Source organism: Arachis stenosperma, chromosome 7, assembly GCF_014773155.1.
Source record: "Arachis stenosperma cultivar V10309 chromosome 7, arast.V10309.gnm1.PFL2, whole genome shotgun sequence".
NCBI classification, from domain to species: domain Eukaryota; kingdom Viridiplantae; phylum Streptophyta; class Magnoliopsida; order Fabales; family Fabaceae; genus Arachis; species Arachis stenosperma.
The window spans coordinates 33208591-33230829 of NC_080383.1; the positions used below are offsets into that span (position 1 = coordinate 33208591).

At 39.7% G+C, this 22239-nt stretch overlaps 2 non-coding genes across 2 annotated transcripts; both read right to left on the reverse strand.

Moving 5' to 3' along the window:
* Positions 1–8261: 8261 nt before the first annotated feature.
* Positions 8262–8369, reverse strand: LOC130942965 (small nucleolar RNA R71). The gene has a single exon (XR_009071507.1). It is a non-coding gene; the product is annotated as a small nucleolar RNA R71 (small nucleolar RNA).
* Positions 8370–20244: 11875 nt separating this feature from the next.
* LOC130943074 (small nucleolar RNA R71) lies at positions 20245–20348 on the reverse strand. The gene has a single exon (XR_009071610.1). It is a non-coding gene; the product is annotated as a small nucleolar RNA R71 (small nucleolar RNA).
* Positions 20349–22239: the final 1891 nt, after the last annotated feature.

A 22239-nucleotide genomic window follows, 5' to 3' on the forward strand; every position in this document is an offset into this window, starting at 1 on the left:
TTTTATTGTTTTACTTGTCACTGATAATTGATTTCATGGTTGCTAGTTGTTGTTTTATTGCTGGTTCAGTGATTGTAAGTTCTTTTATCTGGTATAGCACAAGTCAGTTAATATTATGAGATACTGATTTTTATTTAATATTTCTGTGTTTTGCTGCTCCTACTCCTGCAGTTCATCTTGAAAGTTGGAATCCTATGTGGTTTGTTTCAAGGTCAGATTGATTTTAGTTATGATGTTTCATTATGTGATTTATTTTTTAATCTATTCATTTAACTTTTGGATTGTGGTTATATGCTTTTACACAAGTAACCTGTATCTGAGAGTAGTTATAGATGTTGGTTACTTTTCTATACAGCTTTCTAATGGTCTATACTGAACTTTTTAATTTACGAATGCAGCATACTCACAGGGCTTCTTTCATTCATGGTGAGTGCCTTCTTTTTATTCTAATTAAATTCTTATTCCTATCATTTCCTATCTTATTTCTTTGTTTAGAAGATAGTTGTCGTGGCTCACCAAATCAGAGTTATGGGGTAAAAAATGCAAGTTATTGTTCCTTTATAGCTTTAGTAGCTTGCAGTTGGTAGCTTGCCATGTACGAGATTTTCTTGCGAGTTTTTTATATCTGATGGACTTCATTCTTTCAGATGGAAAACAGCCCAACCACCTCTGTCGAGAAGTAGTGTTTAGCAAAATCTTCCCTTTCTTTCAATTGCAAGAAGTAGGTCTATTGCATCATCTTTTCCCAAGTTACCATAGAATTTAGCAAGGTCTCTACAATTTGTCTCCTATTTTCTTTGATTGTTGTATTTGAATTTCTTTTGTCGTTAAATTTTACTAGATCAAGACTTTGTTAGAAATTTTGAATTTGTGTTTGTCGATTTCAATGTCATGACTTTATGAAATAGTATGGTAGTATTTTTTTTTAATTGACTGAAAAAACCGAACAAACCGAACCAAACCAAACCGATTTTAATTGGTTTGGTTTGGTTCGGATGGCTTCGATAAAAAAAGCAAACCAAACCGAACCGCAGTTTAATAAAACGATTGGATCGGATGGCTTTTCTCTCAAAAACCGAACCAAACCGCATCGCGAATACCCCTAGTGTCAGTGTATTTATAGTAGAGTGTTAACCACCTTTGTTGGAGTAGTTCCACCTTTATTGGTGGATGACCGTTCCCTTTATCTTGAGAGTTGTTGAGATCTATCTTTTAGGAGAGATAGAGATACTTGGAGAGATTTGAGGAGGCAGTTACTTGGTTTGGAAGGTAGAGTTGGGTCCTTTGTGGTATCCGACCTCTTTAAAAAGGTCGGGCATGAGTTGGAGACCTCCTTTATGGATTGGGTATCCTATCCTTATTGGGCCTGTCTTTATTTATTGGGTCATGGTATAAACAGTTCCCCTACTTGAGCCCTGAGCTTTCAAGAGGTCGGGATCAAGCAATTCGTGGCCTTTGTCTTGACGTCGGGTACTCCGCCTTCGAAATGTCAGGTACTCAACCTGTTTTCAAAAATTTGAATGTTACCTCCTTTATTGCGGAGTAAACGTTGCGCGACAGTTTTTTTGGGATCCACGCACGTTTTTAAAGAGGAGTTAAGAGGCCATTTAGCTCCTTGTTTCTTATAAAAGCGTATTAACTCTTCTTCTTCTTCTTCTTTTTCCATCTTTTGAAAGTGTTTTTTCTTGTCACTGTGAAAAATTTTTCTCTTTTCTTTTCTCTGTTTACTTCACGACTCCATTTTTCAAGATTTTCCTTATCTTGATTTTGCTTGAGGGGAGTTCTTTGAAGAGGATCGTCCGCAATTTTGCTGCTTGATGTGTCCTTCTCCTTTTTTATTCTCATCAAGGTTGGTATCTTACCTTCTTTCTGATAATCTTGTTATTCTGTTTTCATGAGATCATTCTGAGCGGTCCCTGAATAATGGCGTTGATGATAGTATGTTGTTTTTCATTATTGATTCTTGGATTTCTTTGGTTGGCTTTGTTTGACTGCTGCTGTGTTATTTTTGCTAAGAAATCTTTTTGAACGATTTTCAACGACTGAGATTGTTGTAGAGTGTTTGGTTGTATTTCTGTTCATCTTTGTGGAACTGTAGTTGTTTGGAACTGCTTTTCGTTATTTGAGATCATCTGAGGCGTTCTGAATTTTTCAAAAAATATAGCCATTTTGTTATTTATTTCGTTGCATTCGTATTGCCCCCAATGGTATCGCTACAATATGATGATGAGTCATTACTGATAGTATAGGAAGGACACCATTTCGATGCTTTCTATAGGTAAAAGAGCTTTTAATCTGCGTTGTTTGGTTTTACTTGCCTTTGTCCGACTTCTTTTGGACGATGTCTGAGCTGTTTTAGTAATGCTTTTTTTATTTTATATTTGTAGGTGCAGCCTTTATGTCGCGCTCTGTTATTCTCAATATGTTGACCAAATTTCCCCTTAGTCTCTTAAATTGGATAGATACTCCCGTTCTCTCTTGTGTCCCTATGGTAGATAGAAAGTATATTGATATTTTTCATATGCATCATAGGATATGTGAAAATAGAGAGGATGAGAAGAATTATGAGTTGATAGTATCCAATCCCGAGGAGAGAGTGTGCTTCCCTTCTTTAGATAAGTCGGAGCGCCTTTTTTTCTATGCCAATGACTGCTTCTTCTCCAAATTAGGCATTTCACTCTCCTTTTCTGATTTTGAGACAAATATTCTTTGGGCTTGTAACATTGCCCCTTCTCAACTTCACCCGAACTCCAGGGCTTTCTTAAAAATTTTCCAACTTCTATATCGGGAGCTTGAGGTTCGACCTTCTGCTCAGGTCTTTTTCATTTGTTTGTGTTGACTAAACCCGGATCGTCGAAAGGGAAGTCCACTTGGTTTTTGTTTCGTGCCGTTCAGGGCAGAAAGGTTTTTGCTATTTTTGATGAGTCCTTCCACGACTTTAAAAACTATTTCTTTAAGGTTTGGGTTGTAGAGGGTACCCGACCTTTCTTTTTAGATGAGAATGATGAGACTTCCTTTCCACTGTACTGGCAAGAAACTCCCGTGATAGCCAAGTATAGTATAGATAATCTAGATGATATTGAAAAAAGTTTTGTGGATGTGTTGGAAGAGTGTTGGGGACAGGCTCCTCACTTGGACACAAAAAGATTTTTAGGGGACCCCAGTCAGCTTCGGTCCGAGCTAGGTAGCTTCTCGACCTTTAGCTTTTATAACTTCTTAGTCGCAATTTGTTTTTCTAATGTGCTTCTTATTTTGCAGATACCATGGCTCCTAAGACTGCTGCTATGAAACAGCTGTGCCAAATAAGAAAAATCGTCGTGGCTCGGAGTATTCAGGGGAAAGAAACCGGAGATACGTCAGCCAGATCTTCTCCGAAGATATCGGATTTGGGAGCGTCGGCCCAGAAGAAAATAATCCCTACTTCCTCAAGTCGGTTGGTTTCTCCTCACCCTCCTCCAAAGAGCTCGGTTGCTCCATCTTCCCCTTCATCTTCAGGACCTCCTCCTAAGAAACAAAAGACTGCTGAGAAGGTGAATATCTACGATAAAGGGTTCGATGGATTTGCCTGGAGTGAGAGAAATATCCTTCCTCATAATCGCATTAGTTTGGATGATGAGGCTATTCAAAACCACCTAAACCTTATGGACCACAATGATATCGGCTAGCGGGAGTGTGTACTTCCATAGCCAAGGAGTTAAGAAAGACTCTTATTATTACCACTCAAAGTTTTCTTGCTGCTGCCCAAGCCGATGTGGAAAGGTTAAAGGTGTTGAGAGATGAGTTGAAAGAGGAGAAAGTCAGGCTGAAGTCTGACCTGGAAAAGGCTCGGACCCAGGTAAAGACCTCGGAGGCTGCTGCAACTTTGGCAGAAGGGGTGAAGAAGAGAATGGAGGAGAGTTATACTCGGGTTTATAGAGAAAAACACAAGCTTCAAAAGGAGTTCAAAAATGTCAGAGAGGAATATGCTTCTCTTCAAGAGTCCATGACTGAGGGGATGGATGAAATATTTGAGAATCTGAAGGCTTAAATCCAGGTCCTGGCTCCCGTGGTCGATCTCTCCCTATTCAGTCAAGACAATATAGTAGTTGATGGAAAGATCGTCCCAGCCTCAGAGGATGAGGAGGAGGGTCATTTTCCCGACCCGAAGTCTCGAACCGAACAAGCCTCTCAGATTCCCGAGGTCTAGCCCGAGGTTGTAAATGTTGAAACCCCTTCTTTGCCTCCTAGTCCTATCCTTGCTATCCCGGTCTCGGTGCACCCTCTAACCCCTCTTGTCTGAGGTAAAAATGCCGACATCGGGGAAGCCCTCAACGCACTTTTTGGCCCTACTTTGTAATTTCTTTTTTACTTTTGTTATGCTTGAGATGGCCCGACTTGTGGGTTCTTGGAACAATTTATTTTTCGTAATAACTGGTAGTTTTTCGAACACTTTTCTTTACATTAGTTATATTTTTTAACAACTTTTGAGTGTTCAACCGACCTTTGATTTTTTTTAAAGAGCCTTTGTGCTAAATAAAGTTAGGTCTTCTTTAGAAGCCGGGTAGTTGCTTGGATTGATAATATGCCTTAGCAACTTTTTTGATATGTTCTTTTACTAATTTTTAGTAGTGAGTTGATGAGCGGATAATTTGTACGCTTTTTGGCATTGTTTTTAGTATGTTTTTGATATCGTTTAGTTAGTTTTTATTATATTTTTATTAGTTTTTAGTTAAAATTCACTTTTCTGGACTTTACTATGAGTTTGTGTGTTTTTCTGTGATTTCAGGTATTTTCTGGCTGAAATTGAGGGATCTGAGCAAAAATCTGATCCAGAGACTCAAAAGGACTGCAGATGCTGTTGGATTCTGACCTTCCTGCACTTGAAGTGGATTTTCTGGAGCTACAGAAGCCCAATTGGCGCGCTCTCAACGGCGTTGGAAAGTAGACATCCTGGGCTTTCCAGCAATATATGATAGTCCATACTTTGCCCAAAATTTGATGGCCCAAACCGGCGTTCAAAGTCACCTACAGAAATTCCAGCGTTAAACGCCGGAACTGGCACCTGATTGGGAGTTAAACGCCCAAACTGGCACTAAAGCTGGCGTTTAACTCCAAGGAGAGTCTCTACACGAAAATGCTTCATTGCTCAGCCCAAGCACACACCAAGTGGGCCCGGAAGTGGATTTTTATGTCATTTACTCATCTCTGTACACCCTAGACTACTAGTTTTCTATATATAGAACCTTTTACTATTGTATTTTCATCTTTGGACATCTAGTTCTTAGATCATTGGGAGGCTGGCCTCACGGCCATGCCTAGACCTTATGCTTATGTATTTTCAACGGTGGAGTTTCTACACACCATAGATTAAGGTGTGGAGCTCTGCTGTACCTCGAGTATTAATGCAATTACTATTGTTCTTCTATTCAATTCCGCTTGTTCTTTGTCCAAGATATCACTTGTTCTTCAACTTGATGAAGGTGATGATTGACGCCCATCACCATTCTCACCCATGAACAAAGTGACTGACAACCACTCTTGTTCTACAAGCATCTGAGGCTTAGTGAATATCTCTTGGATTCTTTAATCGGAATCTTCGTGGTATAGGCAGGACCTGATGGCGGCATTCAAGAGAATCTGGAAGGTCTAAACCTTGTCTGTGGTATTCTGAGTAGGATTCAATGATTGAATGACTGTGACGTGCTTCAAACCTGTAACCTACTGGGCGTTAGTGACAGACGCAAAAGAGGGATTCTATTCCGGTAGGGGAGGGAACCAAACCGGTGATTGGCAGTACTGTGACAGAGTGCGTGCATTAGCTTTCACTGCGAGGATGGGAGGTAGCCATTGACAACGGTGAAACCCTACACGAGCTTGCCATGGAAAGGAGTAAGAAGGACTGGATGAAGACAGTAGGAAAGCAGAGAGACGGAAGGGAAGGCATCTTCATATGCTTGTCTGAAGCTCTTACACCAATGATATACATAAGTATCTCTATCTTTATCTTTATGTTATTTTCGTTCATCATCTATACCCATTTGAGTCTGCCTGACTGAGATTTACAAGGTGACCATAGCTTGCTTCATACCACCAATCTCCGTGGGATCGACCCTTACTCGTGTAAGGTATTACTTGGACGACCCAGTGCACTTGCTGGTTAGTTGTGCGAAGTTGTAGTGATCACAATTTCGTGCACCAAGTTTTTGGCGCCGTTGCCGGGGATTGTTCTTGTGTATGGACAACTGACGGTTCATCTTGTTGCTTAGATTAGGTATTATTTTTCTTCAGAGTTCTTAAGAATGAATTCTAGTGTTTCAAGGTGATGTTCTTATCATCACCAAAGCTGATTGATCATCATCAATTTAGCTCTTGAATGCAAGGTCTTGCTGAAGCCTAGCTAGCTATGTCTAATTCCTTTAGACTAAAGCTTTAGACTAACATTGCATGATTCCTGGAATTCTCATTAAGAATTTTGATACCTTTATTTTCCTTTTCACCTAATTTTCGAAAAAACCCAAAAAAAAAATTTACAAAATCATAAAAACCAAAAATATTTGATGTCTAGTGTCTCATCTTAAGTTTGGTGTCAATTGCATGCATTCATTCATGTGTCTTAAGGATCCTCAAGTAATTCTTGATGATTTTTGTGTTCTAATCTTTGAATTCTATTGACTTGAAGTATTTTGTGTGTCTCATATGCATTCTCACATTGTTAGTGTCAGTAGTATACAAACTGCTAAGTTTGGTGTCTTGCATGCATTGTTAATTGATTCATGTTGCATTTTGATTATTAAAAATCCAAAAATATTTTTTATTTGTGTCTTTTCAAGTCAATGATACAAAGAATTGAAGATTCAGAACATACTGCAGAGGAATTATACAGAAAAAGCTGAGCATTCAAAAATGCCCAGTGAAGAAGGCAGACTGGCGTTTAAACACCAGCCAGGGTACCTGGCTGGGCGTTTAACGCCCAAAGAGGTAGCATTTTGGGCGTTAAACGCCAGAATGTATACCATTCTGGGCGTTTAACGCCAGGATGGTGCTAGGGGGAAGATTTTGTTTTTCAAATCAATTTTTTTTCAAGTTTTCAAAGTTTTTCAAAATCAAATCTTTTTCAAATCATATCTTTTCAATCAAATGTTTTCAAAATCAATTTCTTTCCTTTTTCGAAGATACTTACTAACAATTAATGATTTGATTGAACATTTTTTGCCTTTTCTGTTAAGGAAGGTTTTATGTTTGAATCATATCTTTTCTTGTTAGGCAAGTCATTAATTTTTAAAATCATATCTTTTCAAATTGTTTTCAAATCATATCTTTTAAAATTGTTTTCAAATCATATCTTTTCAATTACATCCTTTTAAAACCAATCATATCTTCTTAACCACATCTTTTTCAAAATAGTTTTCAATCAAATCTTTTTAATTTCTAATTTCAAAATCTTTTTCAAAAATCACTTGATTTCTTTTCCACTTTGAATTTTCGAAAATTATCAAACAGTTTTTCAAAATGTTTTCAAACTTTTTAATTTAATTTTCGAAAATTCTCTTCCCTCCTTCCCACATCCTTCTGTTTATGGACTAACACTATCCCTTAATGCAAAATTCGAACTCCATCTTTTTCTGATAAGTTCGAATTTTCTACTTCTGTCTTCTACTCTTCTTTTCCTCTGACACTTAAAGGAATCTCTATACTGTGACACAGAGGATTCCATATTTTCTTGTTCTCTTCTCTTTAATATGAGCAGGAACAAAGACAAAGGCATTCTTGTTGAAGCTGATCCTGAACCTGAAAGGACCTTGAAGAGAAAGCTAAGAGAAGCCAAAGCACAACTCTCTTTAAAGGACCTAACCGAATTCTTCAAAGAAGAAGAACACATGGCAGCCGAAAACAACACCAATGCCAACAATGCAAGGAAGGTGCTAGGTGACTTTACTGCACCTACTCCCAACTTCTATGGGAGAAGCATCTCTATCCCTGCCATTGGAGCAAACAACTTTGAGCTTAAGCCTCAATTAGTTTCTCTAATACAACAGAATTGCAAGTTTCATGGACTTCCATTGGAAGATCCTCATCAGTTTTTAGCTGAATTCTTGCAAATCTGTGACACTGTCAAGACTAATGGGGTAGACCCTGAGGTCTATAGACTTATGCTATTCCCTTTTGCTGTAAGAGACAGAGCTAGAATATGGTTGGATTCTCAACCTAAAGAAAGCCTGGACTCTTGGGAAAAGCTAGTCAATGCCTTCTTGGCAAAGTTCTTTCCACCTCAAAAATTGAGTAAGCTTAGAGTGGAAGTCCAAACCTTCAAACAGAAGGATGGAGAATCCCTCTATGAAGCTTGGGAAAGATACAAACAATTAATCAGAAAATGTCCTTCAGACATGCTTTCTGAATGGAGCATCATAGGTATTTTCTATGATGGTCTCTCTGAACTATCCAAGATGTCTTTGGATAGCTCTGCTGGAGGATCTCTTCATCTGAAGAAGACGCCTACAAAAGCTCAAGAGCTCATTGAAATAGTTGCAAATAACCAATTCATGTACACTTCTGAAAGGAATCCTGTGAACAATGGGACAAGTCAGAAGAAAGGAGTTCTTGAGATTGACACTCTGAATGCCATATTGGCACAGAACAAGATATTGACTCAACAAGTCAATTTGATTTCTCAAAGTCTGTCTGGAATGCAAAATGCACCAAGCAGTACTAAGGATGCTTCATCTGAGGAAGAAGCTTATGATCCTGAGAACCCTTCAATGGAAGAGGTGAATTACCTAGGAGAACCCTATGGAAACACCTATAATTCTTCATGGAGAAATCACCCAAATTTCTCATGGAAGAATCAAGAGAGACCTCAACAAGGTTTCAACAACAATAATGGTGGAAGAAACAGGTTTAGCAATGGCAAGCCTTTTCCATCATCTTCTCAGCAACAGACAGAGAATTCTAAGCAGAACCCCTCTGACTTAGCAACCATGGTCTCTGATCTAATCAAAACCACTCAAAGTTTCATGACTGAAACAAGGTCCTCCATTAGAAATTTGGAGGCACAAGTGGGACAGCTGAGCAAGAAAGTTACTGAACTCCCTCCAAGTACTCTCCCAAGCAATACAGAAGAAAATCCAAAAGGAGAGTGCAAGGCCATCAATATGGCCGAATTTGGAGAGGAGGGAAAGGAAGTGAACGCCACTGAGGAAGACCTCAATGGGCGTGCACTGACCTCCAATGAGTTCCCAAATGAGGAACCATGGGAATCTGAGGCTCAAAATGAGACCATAGAGATTCCATTGGACTTACTTCTGCCTTTCATGAGCTCTGATGAGTATTCTTCCTCTGAAGAGGATGAGTATGTCACTGAAGATCAAGTTGCTAAATATCTTGGAGCAATCATGAAGCTAAATGACAAGTTATTTGGAAATGAGACTTGGGAAGATGAATCTCCCTTGCTCACCAAAGAACTGGATGACTTGTCTAGGCAGAAATTACCTCAAAAGAGACAAGATCCTGGGAAGTTTTCCCTACCTTGTACCATAGGCACCATGACCTTCAAGAAGGCTCTGTGTGACTTAGGGTCAAGTGTGAACCTCATGCCTCTCTCTGTAATGGAGAAGCTAGGGATCTTTGAGGTACAAGCTGCAAGAATCTCACTAGAGATGGCAGACAACTCAAGAAAACAAGCTTATGGACTTGTAGAGAATGTTTTGGTTAAGATTGAAGACCACTACATCCCTACTGATTTCATAGTCCTAGAGACTGGGAAGTGCATGGATGAATCTATCATCCTTGGCAGACCCTTCCTAGCCACAGCAAAGGCTGTGATTGATGTTGATGGAGGTGAACTGATCATTCAAGTGAATGAAGAATCCTTTGTGTTTAAGGCTCAAGGATATCCCTCTGTCACCATGGAGATGAAGCTTGAAGAGCTTCCCTCAAATCAGAGACAAACAGAGCCCCCACAGTCAAACTCTAAGTTTGGTGTTGGGAGGCCACAACCAAACTCTAAGTTTGGTGTTGAACCCCCACATTCAAACTCTAAGTTTGGTGTTGGGAGGTTCCCACATTGCTCTGAGTATCTGTGAGGCTCCATGAGAGCCCTCTGTCAAGCTACTGACATTAAAGAAGCGCTTGTTGGGAGGCAACCCAATGATTATATTTTATCTATTTCCCTTTGTTATTTTATGTTTTTTGTAGGTTGATGATCATAAGAATTCACAAAATCCATTGAAAAAGCAAAAACAGAATGAAAAACAGGAAGAAAAATAGCACACCCTGGAGGAAGATGCTGCTGGCGTTCAAACGCCAGTAAGCCTAGCAGTTGGGCGTTTAACGCCCAGTCTGGCACCATTCTGGGCGTTTAACGCCAGAAAGGGGCACCAGACTGGCGTTAAACGCCAGAAAAGGGCTAGAACCTGGCGTTAAACGCCAGGAATGGGCACCAGCCCGGCGTTTAACGCCAGAAATGGCTCAAAACGTGGATTTTGATGCCATTTGGTGCAGGGATGACTTTTCCTTGACACCTAAGGATCTGTGGACCCCACAGGATCCCCACCAACCCTACCACTCTCTCTTCTCCTTCACCCATTCACCATTCACCTCAATACCTCTTCACCACCTCCATCTCCTCCATCTCTTCTTCTTCTACTCTCTTCTTTCTTCTTTTGCTCGAGGACGAGCAAACCTTTTAAGTTTGGTGTGGTAAAAGCATTGCTTTTTGTTTTTCCATAACCATTTATGGCATCCAAAGCCGGTTCAACTGAGAAGGCCTGACCTCAAGCCCATCACTAAGAAGAAGATGGAGCAAACAAGAGACCCCTCTCATCAAGAAATCCCTGAGACACCTCAAGGGATGCACTTTCCTCCACAAGACTACTGGGAGCAAATTAACACCTCCCTAGGAAAATTAAGTTCCAACATGGGACAACTAAGGGTGGAGCACCAAGAACACTCCATTCTCCTCCATGAAATTGGAGAAGATCAAGGGATCATGAGAGAGGAGCAACAAAGACAAGGAAGAGACATTGAGGAGCTCAAGCACTCCATAGGATCTTCAAGAGAAAGAAAGAGCCGCCATCACTAAGGTGGACCCGTTCTTTAATCTCCTTGTTCTTTATTTTTCTGTTTTTCGAATTTTAGTGCTTTATGTTTATCCATGTTTGTGTCTTATGATCATTAGTGTCTTAGTGTCTATGCCTTAAAGCTATGAATATGAATCCATCACCTTTCTTAAATGAAAACTGTTTTTATTACAAAAGAACAAGAAGTACAGGATTTCAAATTCATCTTTAAAACTAGCTTAATTAGTTTGATGTGGTGGCAACACTTTTGTTCTCTGAATGTATGCTTGAACAGTGCATATGTCTTTTGAATTTGTGGTTCATGAATGTTAAAATTGTTGGCTCTTGAAAGAATGATGAAAAAGGAGACATGTTACTGAGGATCTGAAAAATCATAAAAATGATTCTTGAAGCAAGAAAAAGCAGTGAAAAAAAAAAGAGAAAAAGAAGAAAAAAAAACGAAAAAAAAAAGGGAGAAAGAGAAAAAGAAAGAAATAAAGTTGTGATCCAAAGCAATAAGAGTGTGCTTAAGAACCCTGGACACCTCTAATTGGGGACTTTAGCAAAGCTGAGTCACAATCTGAAAAGGTTCACCCAATTATGTGTCTGTGGCATGTATGTATCCGGTGGTAATACTGGAAGACAGAGTGCTTTGGGCCACGGCCAAGACTCAATAAGTAGCTGTGTTCAAGAATCATCATACTTAACTAGGAGAATCAATAACACTATCTGGATTCTGAGTTCCTAAAGAAGCCAATCATTCTGAATTTCAAAGGATAAAGTGAGATGCCAAAACTGTTCGGAGGCAAAAAGCTACTAGTCCCGCTCATCTAATTTGGAGCTTAGTTTCATTGATAATTTGGAGTCTATAGTATATTCTCTTCTTTTTATCCTATTTGATTTTCAGTTGCTTGGGGACAAGCAACAATTTAAGTTTGGTGTTGTGATGAGCGGATAATTTGTACGCTTTTTGGCATTGTTTTTAGTATGTTTTTGATATCGTTTAGTTAGTTTTTATTATATTTTTATTAGTTTTTAGTTAAAATTCACTTTTCTGGACTTTACTATGAGTTTGTGTGTTTTTCTGTGATTTCAGGTATTTTCTGGCTGAAATTGAGGGATCTGAGCAAAAATCTGATCCAGAGACTCAAAAGGACTGCAGATGCTGTTGGATTCTGACCTCCCTGCACTCGAAGTGGATTTTCTGGAGCTACAGAAGCCCAATTGGCGCGCTCTTAACGGCGTTGGAAAGTAGACATCCTGGGCTTTCCAGCAATATATGATAGTCCATACTTTTCCCAAGATTTGATGGCCCAAATCGGCGTTCAAAGTCACCTACAGAAATTCCAGCGTTAAACGCCGGAACTGGCACCTGATTGGGAGTTAAACGCCCAAACTGGCACTAAAGCTGGCGTTTAACTCCAAGGAGAGTCTCTACACGAAAATGCTTCATTGCTCAGCCCAAGCACACACCAAGTGGGCCCGGAAGTGGATTTTTATGTCATTTACTCATCTCTGTACACCCTAGGCTACTAGTTTTCTATATATAGAACCTTTTACTATTGTATTTTCATCTTTGGACATCTAGTTCTTAGATCATTGGGAGGCTGGCCTCACGGCCATGCCTAGACCTTATGCTTATGTATTTTCAACGGTGGAGTTTCTACACACCATAGATTAAGGTGTGGAGCTCTGCTGTACCTCGAGTATTAATGCAATTACTATTGTTCTTCTATTCAATTCCGCTTGTTCTTTGTCCAAGATATCACTTGTTCTTCAACTTGATGAAGGTGATGATTGACGCCCATCACCATTCTCACCCATGAACAAAGTGACTGACAACCACTCTTGTTCTACAAGCATCTGAGGCTTAGTGAATATCTCTTGGATTCTTTAATCGGAATCTTCGTGGTATAGGCAGGACCTGATGGCGGCATTCAAGAGAATCCGGAAGGTCTAAACCTTGTCTGTGGTATTCTGAGTAGGATTCAATGATTGAATGACTGTGACGTGCTTCAAACCTGTAACCTACTGGGCGTTAGTGACAGACGCAAAAGAGGGATTCTATTCCGGTAGGGGAGGGAACCAAACCGGTGATTGGCAGTACTGTGACAGAGTGCGTGCATTAGCTTTCACTGCGAGGATGGGAGGTAGCCATTGACAACGGTGAAACCCTACACGAGCTTGCCATGGAAAGGAGTAAGAAGGACTGGATGAAGACAGTAGGAAAGCAGAGAGACGGAAGGGAAGGCATCTTCATATGCTTGTCTGAAGCTCTTACACCAATGATATACATAAGTATCTCTATCTTTATCTTTATGTTATTTTCGTTCATCATCTATACCCATTTGAGTCTGCCTGACTGAGATTTACAAGGTGACCATAGCTTGCTTCATACCACCAATCTCCGTGGGATCGACCCTTACTCGCGTAAGGTATTACTTGGACGACCCAGTGCACTTGCTGGTTAGTTGTGCGAAGTTGTAGTGATCACAATTTCGTGCACCATGAGTCAATCTATAGGGGTTCATTTTTCAAGTTCTGACTTTGAGTAGTCAGACATTGCTAAGTTACTTCTAGACATCATTTTTATTCTGCCTTATAATTGAGGTCGATTTTCACGAGTTGTTTATATAACTTTTTACATTAATTTGTACCTCGTCGCTTCATCTTGCCGACCATTTTAAGTCGTGCAATAATTTTCGCGGTTTGTCGAGCTTAAATTAATCCATTTTTAATAGGAAATCTTTTGAAGGAAAATAGGAATTTTATTAATAACTGAAAAATTCCTTTACATAAGCCTACTTACTAAGGGATTTGAATACCCTTAGCCCTTGCTTTGGTGCCTTATTAAAATCAGCCTTTAGAAAAAACCCTTTTTAGGAAAAAAATCTTAAGGTTGGAAAAAGAGTACACCAGGGAACAAGGCATAATCTCTAGCTGTAATACTTCTTTAGGTTACACGCGTGCCACGACCTCGGGAGCTACCTTTCTTGCAGGCCAGACACTTTGTAGTAACCCTTTTCCAAGACTTCAATAATCTTGTAGGATCCTTTCCAATTTGTTGCTATCTTTCCCTCGCCTAACTTCTGAACTCCGATGTCATTTCGAATCAGTATGAGATTGTTTGTGCTGAAGTTTCTTTTTCTCTAATCCGAACTCTTTCTTGTACTTCTAGGAGAAAGTTGAGTTCTTCCTTTTGTGCTTGAATATTGGCCCCTTCATTGTAAAATACAACCCTTGGTGAATGTGGGGCTGTCTGATATGCCTACAGGACTTGGAGAAGCTTATCCGCCCATGCCCCCTTTGCTTCTTGTAATCGGCGCTTTAATTCAGCTAATATGACTTTGTCGGCAGCTTCAGCTTGTCCATTGGCCTGAGGATGTTCCACCGATGTGAATTGGTGTTTTATTTTTCAGTCGGCCACCAAATTCTGAAGGTTGAGTCAGTAAACTGAGTTCTATTATCCGTCATGATGGAGTTGGAAACTCCATACCTTGTGATAATATTCTTGTAGAGGAACTTTTGACTTCTTTGGGCAGTGATAGTTGCTAGTGGTTCCACCTTGATTCATTTAGTAAAGTAGTCAGTCCCTACTATAAGGTATTTGACTTATCCCGGAGCTTGGAGAAATGATCTTAGGAGATCAAGACCCCATTTTGCGAATGGCCATGGCGAGGTGACACAATAAGCTTTTCAGGAGGCGCAACATGGAAGTTGGCATGCTTCTGGCAAGGCGGGCACTTCTTAACAAACTCGGCCGCTTCTCTTTATAAGGTCGGCCAAAAAAAGGGCCATGATCACCTTCTTGGCTAGTGACCGGGCTTCTAGGTGGTTTCCACATATGCCATTATGTACCTTCTTGGTGGGTGAATTTGTGACTTGCACAACTGAACCAGCAAGTGTACTGGTTCGTCCGAGTAATACCTCAGGTGAGTGAGGGTCGAATCCCATGAGGATTGCCGGATTAAGCAAGTTTTGGTTATCCTGCAGATCTTAGTCAGGGGAATAGAAGGATAGTTGTTGTTTGTTGTTGGCGCATAAACAAGCAATAACAATCGAACGTAGAAACAGTAATTAGCAGTCAGTTAAGGCTTCGAAGATACTTTTTCTTCTAGATTAACACGTTATACTCACTACTTCAATGATGGATGATTCCTTCAATGGCAAGGCTATAGTGATTAAGCCATTGGTCGTGGTCATTAATCTCCTCAGGTCCAAACTAAACATCCGAACGGACTAGATCAATCTGGGAGAGGGTGAAGTGTGCGCAATTCAATCTCTTTGCTGATCCTACTCAAAATGTCACAGATAAAGTCGGATCTTCTGAATTATAGACTGATGCTCTTATGGTTCTAGCCCTTAGAGCCACAGGAACCTCAATTACCCTTGACTAATGAGGTTTTATGTCACATACCCGAATTAGCCCAGATAATTTATTAGAACCCGTGATGCATCCTCAAGCTGTAGCTCAATACTATCCGGGTCAGGACTCGTAAGGAACTCATGTAGAATCGAGATTCATAAGGATGAAGAATGACAATGCATCATGTAGCTCCAGAAATGCTCGTTTGAATGCACGGAGATCAGGATCTGACAGCATCTGTTGTCCTTTCTTTGCCTCTGAATCAGACTTTTCCAAAACTTGCCAAATTCACCCAAAATTCACCTAAAATCATAAGAAAAACATAAAAGCTCAAAGTAGTATCCAAAAAGTGAATTTTGCATTAAAACCTACTAAAGCATAACAAAACTTAACAAAATATACTAAAAACACTAAGAAAATAACATAAAAAAGCGTATAAAATATCCGATCATCACTTCTCAAGGACCTCTTTTGTGTTAGAGGTCGGGACGCACTTCAAGAGGGGCGTTGATATTTCTCTTTTATATAAGACATTGTGGACCAACGTGTAGTTTTGTGCTTCTCTTATAAGTCTTCAGGCCTCTTTTTCATTTTCAGGGAGGACATCAAATTTAAGATAGTTGACTATAGGGGTCATCCATCCTAAATTCTGATTAGGTATAGTCATTATATTCGAGTTGCCGTCTCCTTTTGATATTGATGGTGCATGTAGAGTTTCCTGGATAAGGCTTCTATAGTTGCCCCCTAGCTTGGTGCTGGCTAATTTGGAGAGGGCGTCAGCTCGGATGTTTGATTCCTGGGTTATATGTCAGACCTCTCCTTCTGAGAAGTATGCTGGTTGTTGTCGTTCTTCGTCTAAGTACCTCTTCATGGTGGGATCTTTAGCTTGATAAGTGACAAATGAATTTTTGCCAGTATAGCAATTATCAAGTGATCAATCGTAGTATAGTCTAAACCGACGCAAAATCCATCATCAAACAAATCTACAATCTATATCCGAGAGTATTAGTCTCCCGAGTCGTTCTCCCTTGGAATTTCCAAAGTGTGCATCTTATTGGTTTAGTAAGCTTTGTTGAAATTCCTTGAAGGTTTTAGCAAAACAATGAGAAACAAACAATCAATTATCAAAAGACTTGGCTTAGGATTGGCATTGGAAATTCTATCCTTATAGTTCATTCAATGTTGACAACAATTAGGTCTTGCTTCATTTAGTTATCCCCTAAGTATAGAAGAAAATCAAATGAAAACAATCAACTTGAGTCACAAGTCCTAGCTTCACCTCATGGGAATCTAGCTTTAGTGCACTCCAAGCCAACTAGCAATCCCTAATTCCAAATCAACCATTGATATAACTATTCAACTTCTTCCAATGACCAAACCCTATGCCAAGTGCAAAAATTCTACTCCATAGCTAGTGTTGACATTTTATCAAACATGTGATGAGCAAAAAGGAAAGCCATAGTAAAATGAAAAGAAAAGTAGAATTAAAAGTATTGCAACACAAGGATCTAACAAAAAATCTCAAAGAGTAACAATAGAAATCAAATTCTCAAAGTATGGATGAAATCCAAAATTACAAGTTGAATTCTAGATCTATGAGAATTGGTCAATTACAACTACTACTTGAAATTGAAGAGGAAAATCTATGACATGAACAAAGTAGAGTGAGAATTGCAATGGATCTCACCAACGAGTCACTGAAAATCCAAAAATTGAATGAAGATTGATGCCAAGGCATCTTAGGCTAGTTTCACTAGCATTTTTCTGTTAGTTTTAGTTGTTTTATGCATTTTCTTGAGCTTAAAGTAACCAAGAATGGTTAAATGAATAACAAAGCAATGAACCATCCAAACAGTATGATTTTGATGCAAATTCCATGAGTTTTTAGTTATATTAATTGAATGCTATGAATGGAAGATTTCTCATGAAATTTTGCAAGACTTTGATGCAGTTGTTTGGATGATTTCAGGGAAGAATAGGCTAGGCAAGGAAGCAACAAAATCAATAAAGGAAGCTTGAATATCACATGTGGAGTTTAAGTTCCAGTTTAAGCTTAAACTGGAACTTAAACTACCAAGCCATATAATGCTGGGAACCATCAGTGGCGTTTAAGCTCCAGTTTAAGCTTAAACTGGAGCTTAAACGCCAAAATCATGAAAGCTGAAGAAAAGCTGAAAGTGGCGTTTAACCTCCAGTTTAACCTTAAACTGGAAGTTAAACGCCAGAAATGAGAAATGCACCAGGGAGCCATTTCCACGTTTAAGCTCCAGTTTAACCTTAAACTGGAGCTTAAACGTGTTCGACCAAAATTCTCCTCCAGGGTTGCTTTCTTCATTTCCACGTTTAAGCTTTAGTTTAACCTTAAACTGGAGCTTAAACGTGTTCGACCAAATTCTCCTCCAGGGTTGCTTTCTTCATTTCCACGTTTAAGCTTCAGTTTAACCTTAAACTGAAGCTTAAACGTGTTCGACCATTCCACACTCCAGGGTTGCTTTCTTCCATTTCCACGTTTAAGCTTCAGTTTAACCTTAAACTGAAGCTTAAACGTGTTCGACTACTTTACCCTCCAGGGTTGCTTTCTTCCATTTCCACGTTTAAGCTTCAGTTTAACCTTAAACTGAAGCTTAAACGTGCTTGAGTTATACCACCTCCAGAAGTGTCTGGCGTTTAAGTTGCAGTTTAAGCTTAAACTGCAACTTAAACACCACTATTTGAAAAGGTTTCTGGACCAAAGATATTGCAGTTTAAGTTAGCATTTGAGCACAAACATTAACTTAAACGTACTCTGGTATGAAACCCAATTGAATATCATGGTTTATGGGATTGGGCCTGAAGAATTGATGAGTCTGGAATTTCAATTTGTTGAGTCATGTGTCATTACTTGATTATCACTAAGTTGGCTCAATGAATGTTACAGAATTGGATCAGTAGCTTCATCAGGATTATGGATCATAAGCCCAAAGCAAAAGGAAATCAGGGAAAGGCCTCAAAGCCCAAGAAACACAACAGAAGCTCAATTTAGAAAGTGTATAAATAGGATAGAATTTAAGTTAGTTCAGGACTTTTTGATCATTTTTCTAGTTTTCATACTTTTTGTAATTGAATTCAGAGCTATGACTCACTAAACCCCCTTTCATTGGGTTAGGGAGCTCTATTGTAATTCAATGAATCAATAATAGTTTTTATCTTCTTCTTCAATCTTTTCTCTTGAATTTTTGTTAGAAAGTTTCTCGATCTAATTCCATTGGTTAGTTGTCTTGGGAAAGAAACTATCCATAATTGGAATCCTTCGGAACCTTGGGAAAGGAATGGAGGATTCATGCTAGAGAAGCTTTCTCACAGTGAATTGGATTGGGGTTTGGATGGATATTGTGACATGTAATCCTACCAAATTGTGGTTCATGAAACTGTGTGGTATAATCAGTGATCGAGCGTCATCTCTTCTTATGAACATTTAAACCAAGGGATTGGGAATTTGTTTGTTTTTAGAGAGAATTGGTGAGCCAAGGGATTGGGATCCAATCATATAAGATTGCCAAGCAAAATTCAATGAACGCATTGGTTGAGGAAGGGATAAAAATGTTTTGATTCGGAGATCTCAATATCTCCTGAAACCCAATGAATTCCCCATTTCTGATCTACCATTTTCTCTTTACATTCTGCAATTAAATTCATGCAATCACCCCGATCCCTTTTTAATTTCAGCAATTTAGCTTCTCGCTCTTTAATTCATGCAATTTAAGATTCCGCAATTTCAATTTCTTGCCATTTACGCTTCCCGCCAATTTTACATTCCGCAATTCTCATCTAAATCTTGATTCCGCTCAACTAGAACACACTTCTAATCCGAATTGCTCACTCAACCAATCCTTGTGGGATTCGACCTCACTCTATTGTGAGTTTTTACTTGACGATAACCAGTGCACTTGCCGGAAGGAATTTTTGCCGATCGTGCAATTTCCTAAAATCGTAGCATCAAGTTTATGGCGCCGTTGCCGGGGATTGGTTTTCGATTGACAATTCTCAAATTGGAAGTTAACTAGATTGAGCATTTTTCTTGTTTTGTTAATTCAGTTCAAGTTACTTGTTGAATTTTAATTTCTGCACTCTGTTACTTGCTTTCTTTCTTTATGCCTTTAAATTCAAGCAACTAACTCACTGACTCACTAACTATTTGAATTAATTCCTCAACTGCTCTAACCATACTCTTCCATTAACCAAGAGTATTTCACTTGTTTGTTGCCTGTGTTGTGTTCTTGTATGACAGGTAGGAGAGGAGAGACATCAACTCCTCCATATACCGAACCAGAGAGGACCCTTCATAAATTTAGAAGGGAAGCAAGAGGGAAGAGAGTACTGGGAGAAGAAGAATCTGAAGGAGAATCTGAGGACAATTTTGAGGAAGCTCTAGATCTCAACATGGATAGAGAAGTTCACAACCATGAGAGAGCTGATGGAAACAATGCCATTCCCGAGAGGAGGGTTCTTGGTTCATACATAAACCCAACCTCTGGAAATTGTGGTAGCAGCATTCAGAAACCACCCATTCAGGCCAACAATTTTGAACTCAAACCACAGCTAATATCACTGGTGGAGAATCATTGTTCATTTGGTGGGAGTGCTAATGAAGATCCAAACCAACATCTCACAAAATTCCTGAGAATTTGCGACACTGTGAAGTCCAATGGAGTCCAGGAAGATGCCTATAAACTGCTCTTGTTCCCATTTTCACTTAGGGACAAGGCAGCTAAGTGGCTGGAATCATTCCCAAGGGGGAGCCTAACAACCTGGGATGAGGTGGAAAGCAAGTTTCTGGCACGTTTCTACCCCCCACAAAAGGTCAAGAGGCTTCGATCTGAGGTTCAGACTTTTAGACAACAAGATGGTAAAACTCTCTACGAGGCATGGGAGAGGTTCAAGGATTTGACAAGGAAATGCCCACCAGACATGTTCCATGACTGGGTGCAATTGCATATTTTCTATGATGGACTTTCTTATGAATCAAGGAAGGCTGTAGACCATTCATCAGGAGGTTCATTGAACAGGAAAAAGACTGTGGAAGAAGCCATTGAAGTGATTGAGACAGTGGCTGAGAATGAGTACTACTATGCTTCAGAGAGACACAACACTAAGGGAGTCATGGAGCTGAACCATGTTGATACAATTCTAGCCCAAAACAAGGTGTTTGCCAAGCAACTAGCAGAGCTCACCAGGAAATTAGAAATAAATCAAGTGGCTGCAATACACACACAAGATCAAGAGGAAGTAAGCACTGAAGGAGGTGATTGGGAAGAGGCCAACTATGTGGGAAATCAACAAAGGCAACCATATGATCCACATTCCAACACTTACAACCCAGGCTGGAAAAACCACCCAAACTTTGGGTGGGGAAACCAGCAAACCCAACCACAAAACCACAAACCTTACAACCCCAACCAACATAACAATTCCACATACCAAAACTCCAACCAAAGATCATACCAAGCCACACAAAACACTTACTCCCAACCACCATATCATGGCCAAAATAATCAACCTGCCCAACCTAATCCGAACCAACAACTTCAAGATCAATTAAACAGGATAGAAGGAATGCTTGCAAACATGGGTCAGGACATAAGTGAGTTGAAAAGCTTTAGGGATGATGTGAGATCTACCTTAAGGAACCATGGTGAAAAACTCAAGAGGATGGAGTCTCGAGTAGGAGAGCTATCTCAACAGGCCCCCAAGTCAACTGCAGTGTTCCCTAGTGACACAGAAAAGAATCCTAAAGGGGAACAAAAGGGAGTGAGATGGGAAGAATGCAAGGCCATCACCATATTGAAGGAAGTCTCAGAAGAAGAAGGAATCAGACCCTCAGAACAGGAGCCAGAAATCTTGAAGGAAGGTGTGGAAGAAGCTAAGCAGGAAAGTGAAACTGAGCAAGCCAAAGAACTGCAAAATAAAGGCATGCTGGAAACATACCAACCAAAAGCACCATTTCCTCAGAGGTTAGGAGGAGGTGAAAAAGGGAAAACATATTCAAGGTTTTTAGAGACATTTAAGTCTCTCCATATCAATATTCCCTTTCTTGAGATTCTCCAGCAGATGCCTACACATATCAAGTATTTGAAGGAATTGCTGAGCAAGAAAAGAGTTTTGAAGGGAGGACAAACTGTAATAATGAACAAAGAATGCAGTGCCCTCATCAAGAAGGACATAGTCTCTAAGAAAATAGACCCAGGAAGTTTTCATATCCCCTGCATCATAGGGGAAACAAAAATTGACAGAGGATTCTGTGATCTAGGAGTTAGCATAAATGTGATGCCTCTGACTCTTATGAAGAGGCTACAACTGAATGAGGTGAGATCCACTGATGTAATCATACAACTGGCTGACAAAACTCAGAAGCAAGCTGAAGGGGTAGTTGAGAATGTGCTGGTGAAAGTGGGAAATTATTTCTTTCCCACAGACTTTGTCATTTTGGACATGGAGGAAAGCTACCTACACCCTATCATTCTGGGAAGGCCATTTCTAGCCACTACTAGAGCGCTCATAGATGTAGAACAAGGAGAGCTAATTTTGAGAATACATGATGAACAGCTCATTTTCCATGTTTTCAAACCTGCATCTGAGCCTGAACCAGAACCTGAAAAGCCTAAGGATGATAGTAGCCATCTGTGTTTGGAGGAAAACAATCCAGCAGCTGAAACTCTGAAACAGTCCTTGGAAGGCAAACAAGAATTGCAAGAGTTAAAGCCACAAGAATCAATAGAAACAGCTCAGAAGGATCCTCCTGGCATAAGGGTCAATGAAGAAATCCTCAAGAGAGAGGGAAGAATTGTAAAGAAATTGCCAAGA